The sequence below is a fragment of the Corvus brachyrhynchos genome, unplaced genomic scaffold (assembly GCF_000691975.1).
Source record: "Corvus brachyrhynchos isolate BGI_N302 unplaced genomic scaffold, ASM69197v1 scaffold1358, whole genome shotgun sequence".
NCBI lineage: Eukaryota > Metazoa > Chordata > Aves > Passeriformes > Corvidae > Corvus > Corvus brachyrhynchos.
The window spans coordinates 160,211-169,214 of NW_008239642.1; the positions used below are offsets into that span (position 1 = coordinate 160,211).

General features: G+C 43.0%; 1 long non-coding RNA gene across 1 annotated transcript in view; it reads left to right on the forward strand.

Moving 5' to 3' along the window:
• Nucleotides 1–4,217, forward strand: part of LOC108448633 — a 17,205-nt gene extending 12,988 nt beyond the window's left edge. Inside the window, exon 2 of the long non-coding RNA XR_001864588.1 lies at nt 2,972–4,217. This is a non-coding gene — a long non-coding RNA (uncharacterized LOC108448633). The remainder of the gene's footprint in view (nt 1–2,971) is intronic.
• The last annotated feature ends 4,787 nt before the right edge of the window (nt 4,218–9,004 follow it).

A 9,004-nucleotide genomic window follows, 5' to 3' on the forward strand; every position in this document is an offset into this window, starting at 1 on the left:
CCTTCTTCGTTATTTTGAAAGCCGGACCCATCCACACCAAGAATCCTTGCCATCTGTGACACCCTTCAGGGGGAATATGCTGTGCTCTCCAGGTCATCTCTGCACAGCAGGGAAATATCTTTTTCTGCTGGACACACACTGCCCTTATGAGGCAGTGAGGAGATAACCTGAGTTGAGCTTTTTTGGAAGTATCCATCACTACAATCCAAACAATAAATCCTTCTTCTCACCCCGCAGTTTATTCCGTAGTAGAAACATAGATAGTGACAGAGAAAATCACTTGGATCATCTAGTTTACCCCTTGCTGGGGGAAAGATGGTTTCTTGCATTCATTGTCTTTGCAGACAATACCTCACCCAAAATTATCACCTGACCTAAAGTCTGACAGAGAAATGGAATATTACAAAGGCAATTCCTGCTCAGGTGCCTGGTTTATTGTTTGTGTAGCAGCAGAGAATGAGTACAGCTTACAAGATGAAAAGGGGGGGAAGAACTGTAAACCTTTCTGCTTCCCAAGGACACCAATTCAGGGGACATGCTGAGGGAAGGAGAAGACAGACATTATGTGTCTGTGAGCAGAACTGTCCTGAGGGGGTACTAATCTGTGAGAATTGTTGGAAACCACTAAAAAAGGAATAAATGTAGTAGTGGTAACTAGGGGGTCCTGAAGGACTCTCCTTCCCTAATCCAGAGATTCTCTGAGAAATGACTGGGAGGCCTTCCCCATCTGTTTTCCCCATAGCACTCCCTATAAAGGGAGGAAGTCACAAAAGTGTTGATGTCTTTTCTTCCTAAAATTATAAAGAGGATGATGCCTCTCAAGGTTTTGTACAACAGCTGGAAGCCACAGTTGCTCCCTAGGACCAGACCCACTAAAACATGATTTTGTAATGTCAGTGGTTTTCTAGGGCTTCATGTGTGCTCTTATACCACAAGTTACAATTTCATTTCCAGAAGGTGTTTGCTTTCATAACATTCAAGGTGACTCTAGGACAAGACCTAGAGCAGTGAGAGGGAAAAGCAAGGCTTTGCCATACTTTGACTGATTCAAGGTCCAGCCTGTGGGAGACTCATCCTGTCTCTGCCACCAGGAATTGCTGTAAACTGTTCCCATCCTCCTTGGTGTCCTTGAAAGGACACTTTAACAGCCAGGCAGCCTTCTGTTCTCCATGAATCCCTTGGGGCATGGATGCCAGCTCCCCTTTCAGCTCGTCTGGCTTCTTCTCACTCTTCTATTTGAGTCTCAGCTCTAGGTCTTGAATTTATTCCTTCTTGCACCCTTTTACCCCTTTGCCTCATGTCTGTTGCCTCACCAGGGCCCCTGGACAGCCCAGATCCCTCTTTTCTTGCCTTAAGCAGGTGCATGGGTTGCTGTCTTTGCCTGATTTTATTTACTGTATTTTGCAGTCAGCGTGGGGGCTGGGGAGGGATATGCTGGGAGCAACGTCAGAGACAGGAGGTCAGGAGAGGCAAAACCAGTTAATGGATTGGTGTTTTACCATGGACTACGTGCTCCTCAGCCTCTCCCTCCCCTCTTTCACCCTGCTTTGCCCTCCTGCTCCATCAGCAAAGAGCACAGCCTGTTCCCTGGGTTTTGGACCAGGGCTCATGCTGAGGGCCCAGACAGGCTAAGCTATCCCTGTCATCTGCTGAAGGATGGCAAAGACCTTTGTGTTCCTATTGCATGAACAACTGAGTTGGTATGGCCAATCTTTTAAACAATCAATTAAGAAAAAGGTGATATTTTGGCCCAAACAGGGTGGAGATGGAGATGAGAGGCTCTTGTTCTTGGGGACAGACAGGAAATACAGCTTTCCAAATCAGTTTATTTTGCTTATGATTCGCCACAGGATTTTACCTTTCCTTTTGGAATGTTGTCAGCACACGTGGACAAAAGACATGGTATTTTGCTATATTGTTGTATTTAGACCAGCCACAAAATAGTAGAATCCAGATCATATCCAACTATCATGTGATTATATGGCAAACTTGCACAGCAGGAGATCCTCTGTTCCACGCTCAGCCCTTGACAGAGCTCTCACAAGCAATGTGAGTGATGAGCTCCTATTTAGGAACTGACAAATTTGTGTGGATCAATGATTACTAAAAAGAAAATGTCATGAAAGAGGACAGTTCAGTGCAGTATCATCCAGGAGCTGTCAATATCTCTGCTGGGAAAATTTAAATAAAGTCGTCTTACAACACATATTTCAAACATTTTGAATTTAATAATTAACTAAAAGACAGACACAACAGCCCATTTCCAGAGTGCATTTCGGTGTCCATTAAAAACACTGATTGTCTAAAAGGCAATTACTTCATTGTAATCCTTGCTGAGGCTTGCTGGGATCTTTCACTTATTAAGTGTTTTATGAACTATTTGTTGGTTTTTGGGTTTTTTTTAAATGAGGGTAGCAACTAATTAAACATGAGAAACATTACTCCGAACTTAAAAAAAAAATCCAAATGTTTTGTTTTGACACTTATAAGAAAAAAAGTACTTTTTGTATTGGAAATTATTTTTAATTTTGAAGATTTCTGTTTCAGTGATAAAAAAAATGAAACACTCAAGTTGTCTTTTGGACAACTGAAGCAATTCTTCCCCCTACTGATTTTGGTTCAACCACTGAAAAGAAAAAATATTCAGAGTCCAATTCTTCCGGCAGGAACGAGCTCTGCAGGTGTTACTTGTTCACTTGGTATTGTCCTATGAAGCTGTCATGGCTCTGCTGACACAGAGTGAGGTGAAGTGCCAGTGAAATCGGCAGTATTGCTATGAGTAAATATTTATAGAGTTCAAAGATAGGAGATATTTGAGAAAGTTTGTCCTGTCGTTTATGTCAGCAGTCCTCATGTTCATTGCTATTAATAGTTATTGGAGGGGTTTTTTCAATAAGTAAATGTAGAGCTAAGAATTAGTTATTTTAAAAACAGTATTATTACAGGTATTCTTTTTCTCATGATTTTTCAGAACTGAGAGCCTAATTGCAAACCCATTACAAGCCCAGGACAAGAAGAGCCAGTGGTTTCACAGAATAAAGGAGTAAGCAAAACAAGGGGCAGGTATGGAGTGCTGGGGGAGTACGAGGCAGCAGCAGGAGAAGCACTGCTCGCTTGGTGGGTTGTTGTGTTTGACGAGGGACACCAGGAGTGCCAGGTGGAACGCAGGCAGCACAGGGAGTGGCACACGTGCAGAAATCCAATCCTGAGCACATCCACGGAGCCAAACGTGCTACAGTGTAGGAGGCTGTTTCCACCTTTCAGATCTTTGACATTGTTAGAAATCTTAATATGGCCTCATTTTACAAATTTAGGTTCAAATTTCTCCCTTCTTCTCAACCTCCCTGTTGCTCTGGGGGAGCTGCAATTCTTTCACCATACAAAGATCTCACTCCCAGGCATGATCTCCTTTTCCATGATGGGATACAACCTTTTCCTGAGGCTTTTTGCATTTTACATTTGTCAGGTGTAGATTTTTTATAAACTTTAGGAAAAGCAACAAGGTAAAAGAGGCAGTGCTGCGTGCTGGTGGCTGGTGCTGGCTGAGCCCTGAGGTCTGCTAGGGAGAGCTCAGGGCAGGGTGGACTGGAACTGGCACCTCCTGTGGGATGCTGAGCTGAGACAAGGGGAGATTTGTCAGTACAGCCAAATCATAGTACCCAGGCTGGATAAAAATCATCTAGATGGAGTCTTTCTGCTTTCCCCAAACTGAATTTCCTTCTCAAGAATTTTGTATTTCATGACAAGTTTTAAAACAGACATTTTTTTAATCTTTAAAAAATCCAAAATGTAGAACTTCCCATAGGACAGAAATTCATATTTTGGTGATAAATCGGAGGAAACTATATTAACTGGAGAAACTGAATGTCTGGGGACAGGTAGCTGATAGTACTTTCCAAAATGACAGAGATCCTTATGCATGGCACAGGGATAATCCTGAGGACAGTCCTGCCTCCCGTGTTACCTGCGCAGAAGCTGCACCGAACTCATGCAAAGCTTTTGCAGCAGACAAAAATCGACCTTAGGAGCCTTTACAACCAGTTGCCTTCTCTAGTCTTACTGCTTTCTGTTGATACTTTGGCAGCAAAATGGAGAGTTATTTGGTATATTTTCATTTGCAAAATTACATTTGGAGAGGAGAAAGATAATTTCATAAAGTAAACCAATATAAACAAAAATAGCCCTTCCGGGTAAGAAAATACAGCTAACTGTGGGAAGTGCATGTAAGTCAATACAAATAACAGCCATCTAAAACCGTGATGCCGTGTATTTCTAGCAACCAAACTTCAAAAAGCATATGAAAACTGCAAAAGAAGATGAAAACAAAGGAGGACAATGACATGTAGATCAGAGAACATAACATGTGGAGAGACTGAGAAAGCCAAATTCATAAAGTCCACTGAAAGAAATGGCTCAGGGTGAACAGGACCAACAGTCTAATATCAAAGTAACAACAGAAATGAAGGAAGTTATTCACAGTCTCAGAAAATTGTAGCCAGGGAGCAATGGCCTGAAGCTAAGAAAGAAAAAGTTTAGATGAGATATCAGAGGGGAAGAGAAGTCCTGAGAAAAGAAAGTAACAGGGCAGTTGAATAGTCAAACAGGGGAAGTGCCTAGTGTGGCATAACTGCCAGGCTTATGCAGCCAGTGAGATGGTGTATGGCTGGAAAAAGCAGGGAGGCTTTAATCAGACACACAAGAGCCAGCTGTGATGGAACGAGTACTCCTTGGTCTCACAGGCTCTGCTCCAGGTAATGGCACACAGTGCTGCGTGGAACTACAAGGCAGAGCTGCTTTGAATTAGCCCAGCTGCTTCCTCTGATGCTCTCTTACATACCTCCTTTATCCATCATGCACCCTCCCTTCCCATCCAAATGTGGATGAAATCCACGTAGTCCTCTCATACTGAGCTCAGCTTTCTGTCCTGCTGACAAGAGGTGTCAGGAGAACTGCTGGAAGAAGAAGCAGTTGTTACTAAGGCAAGGCCAGCCAAGAGGGCTGCTGATATGATAGATTATAGAAGTCTCAAAGTCACTTAAGGATGAGGAGCTGGAGGTGTGCATGAATAATGCCAATGACCATACAAAAAATTCTGCAACACTGAAAAGTTGGAAGAAACCACTGCCTCTGCTCAGAGCACTGCAAAAGCCAACACTGACTGGTCTCCACTGAAAGAATGAGGAGATTCCCAGGGCTGAGCAGGACTTTGCAGAGAGAAGACTTGAAGACTTTTCCTGGAGGAAATTATGAGCTCTGGTGGTGGGTCCCGTCTGCACAAGTTCTCCCCACTACTTCTTTGCCCTAGAAATGCCTGGGAATGGGGTCAGCCAGGTTGGAGACAGGCTGATATTAATTCTCTAACATGTGAGAGAAAGGTATTTCTAACACACACCTCATACTTCGTAAGGTGTGCTAATAATAAACAACAGCGAGTTTATAGTCCAGAAGACGCCCTGGAGATGGGGTTCAGTTGCTCCGAGGAGCGTGGGAGGAAGCAGGAAGGCTGTTGCTACCCAGGGGCACGAGGCTCCTGCGGCGAAATGATGCACCATTATCAGAGAGCTCACTGTTGGCTGGCATCTAGTCAAACTCCTGGGCACACAGCAACCAGCAACCAGCACCCAGGGTGGTTTACAGCACAATTAGAGCTACTGCCAGAACAAACACTCAGTGTAGAGCACAGAAACCTCTCGCACAGAAACCTGCCATAAACAGTGCCAGGTGTCCTTTCCTGTTGGGGCACCGCTGCTGAGGTCTCTGCACACCCAGCAACACTGCCTAAGGGCCTTCCCACACACCTCACCTGGGGGCACTGCCCACGAGTGGAATCATTTCATTTTCACTGTGTCACAGGTGAAGCAAAAAAGCCAAACAAATCTGTGCTGAAATTCTCCAGCTGAGGGCCACCATTTTTAAGTTGCTCCGAGGAGCGTGGGAGGAAGCAGGAAGGCTGTTGCTACCCAGGGGCACGAGGCTCCTGCGGCGAAATGATGCACCATTATCAGAGAGCTCACTGTTGGCTGGCATCTAGTCAAACTCCTGGGCACACAGCAACCAGCAACCAGCACCCAGGGTGGTTTACAGCACAATTAGAGCTACTGCCAGAACAAACACTCAGTGTAGAGCACAGAAACCTCTCGCACAGAAACCTGCCATAAACAGTGCCAGGTGTCCTTTCCTGTTGGGGCACCGCTGCTGAGGTCTCTGCACACCCAGCAACACTGCCTAAGGGCCTTCCCACACACCTCACCTGGGGGCACTGCCCACGAGTGGAATCATTTCATTTTCACTGTGTCACAGGTGAAGCAAAAAAGCCAAACAAATCTGTGCTGAAATTCTCCAGCTGAGGGCCACCATTTTTAGACTCGTCCAGGGAGCTGATGAATGTTTTGCCAGTGGTATCTTGGTGATGAGCATCTAGCAAAGGGAGTTTCTTGGGTTTGCTGGTTTATTGTTTACAAAGAACTACTCAGCATAATGATTTTCTGGTATCTTCACAACAGGTAATAGAAGAAGCACTTCAAAAGAGATACACCTGGGATATAACTGGGTTATAGAGAAGGTTCATTTATGGTAAATGAATCACTATCAAATCACTATCACTATCAAATCACCAATCACTAAAAATGTCAGATGCAATACTTTGAAGACCAAATGAAAAAATGAAGAGTTGTTTTTCTTTGGTTTCAAAGCTAAATCCGTATCACTTGTTTTGCAGAAAATCCATGGCAATTACTGGTGAAATAAAAAAATCTAAAATACTTTTAAAAACATGATTTAAATATATTTTTTTAATTTAAAATCATTATTTTAGAAGTTACTCCTTTTTATTTTAAAATTATTCCCCATCCTAAGGAATCCAGATAGGTAAGTATAAACAAGTACTTTCAGAAGATATGTCCTTGGAAAATCTGGAAAGAATAAAGAAACAAAAGAGCTGCACAGGTCTGCTGTACCTTCCTCTAAATTGCTTTCCTTCACTAACTCTGCTAAAACAATTGCAGCTACATCCATGAGCTCAAACACTGGTATTTCTGGAAGGGAACTGCAGTCATTCTGAAGACATATCTCTGTTACAATCTATAATGAATGTAATCTTCAAGGGGCAATAATTTCTCTCAATTACACAATTTTTCTATTAAAAGTGGCATGTGTTACAATCTGGGTTGTCAGCTCCTCTGGCCATGGACACATACATTTCTCAGTAAAGCATCTTAGGCACCCCCTGTATGCTATCAATAAGATCACTAATAATGTTAAAACTTTTTTTTTAATTTAATTGCATGTTAACATAATCTTCCAAGTTATTTTTTCAATATAAATACATAGGGCACAACAGCTGTTTGGAGATCTCCAATTAGAGCTGTTTTGTGGCTGTCTCTACAGAAAATGCCTTTGGCTAATATAATTTAAACCTCTTCTGTGAATGAATTTCATGCTTTGAAGCTAGCTAATAATTTCTGTCATTTAAGAACAATGTTCCATGATTTGCTCCTAATAGCAAAAAAGGGAAAATGAGCACTCCCCTGCGCTGCTGCTCCCACCTGCCCGTGTGCCAGAGCACTGCCCTGGGTTTCCCAGGAGCTGCCCTGCTGCTGCCACGTGCTGGCTGGGAAGGGGCTGAGGACTCCGGGACGGTGCTTTTGCTAAAAGTGCCGGAGCTGGGAGAACTTCACCGTGCAGTCCCAAGGTCACAGCAGAACTGGGAAGGAGAACTATAAATTACTGTAAAGTGCTGGACTGCAGCCAAGCCCAAGGGAAGCTGCATTTAGCGTATCATTCTCTAAGCAGCAGGAGGAAACCTTAACTCCCTTTCAGACAGAATTTGAATGGAATTTGTTATACGAACACTTGATTGAAATATCACCGACTGACTTTCCGTGACAACTCGGAAATGGGTTGCAATCACGGGGGGGATCCTCTTCCAACCAGCCCAAAATGATGATGAGGATGATAAAGCCCTATTCAAATATTTATGAAAACCAGAAGAATTTCTGTGCTAGCAACATGCTGCTACTGTAACAGAGACCTCAGATAATCTCCTGACATTACCCTGAGTTGAGGTTTCTCCCAGTGTAAACTAAAGGTGGAATAACAAGCCGGTTCTAGTATTTTGAAGTAAAAGTGCTGCAACAGAGGTTAATAATAATGTATTAGAAGAACACAGTGGAGGTAAGTGTGAAGATATTTTATTTATAGATACTATGTACAGGCTGCCGTCAGTGCTGTGGCCTTCCTGTGTAAGGCACAGAATAGAAGAGCTTTCCATGAGCTATAGACTCGCACATGTTACTCGCACCTACAACATCTAATGCTGTGGGGAGACACCGAGACCTCCACAAGTGGCGGCATACACAAAACAATATGGGCAGTGCTCTTCCAAAGCATTAAATTACAGTGTTTATGACAAAAGGATGAAATAATTAATTAATTAAAGGATTCAAAAGTAACTTTGGATTTTAAATGCTGAAAAAAAGAGAAGGAAATTGTTCATGTAAATTTTCTGTATCATAAAACCTCTGCACCTTGCTATCACACTGATAACTCCAAGACCGGTATTTAAAGACGTGAGATAATATTACTGCCAGTCTCAGTGAGAAGAGGGGCATCTTGAAAGGAAATCCCCTCCCCCTAGTCTACAAAGGAATATTGGCATTAAGTGCTGAAACAGCTGCCATCCTTCATCTTGGCACTAAGTTAGGTGATGGAAGGCAGTGAAGAGATGCTGGAGAGTTTGGGGAGCACTGTGTGAAGGCAGACAGTTCAGTAATTTATTGGACAGCAGCTTCCTTGGGTGGATCATACAGCCATACGAACAGGCAGATGTGAACTATTTTGCTAGTAAGTTATAAGTGACTCATTAAAACATTGTCACAGGGCTTTGGTATTATTCGAAGAAACACTAACAATGTGATCTGAATAGTCATTGAGAAGAAAAGCCAGAAGAGGAATAAATTAGCTTCTGCAGTTGGAGAGGGAAGTTTTTGGATGTGAGTGTGATTAA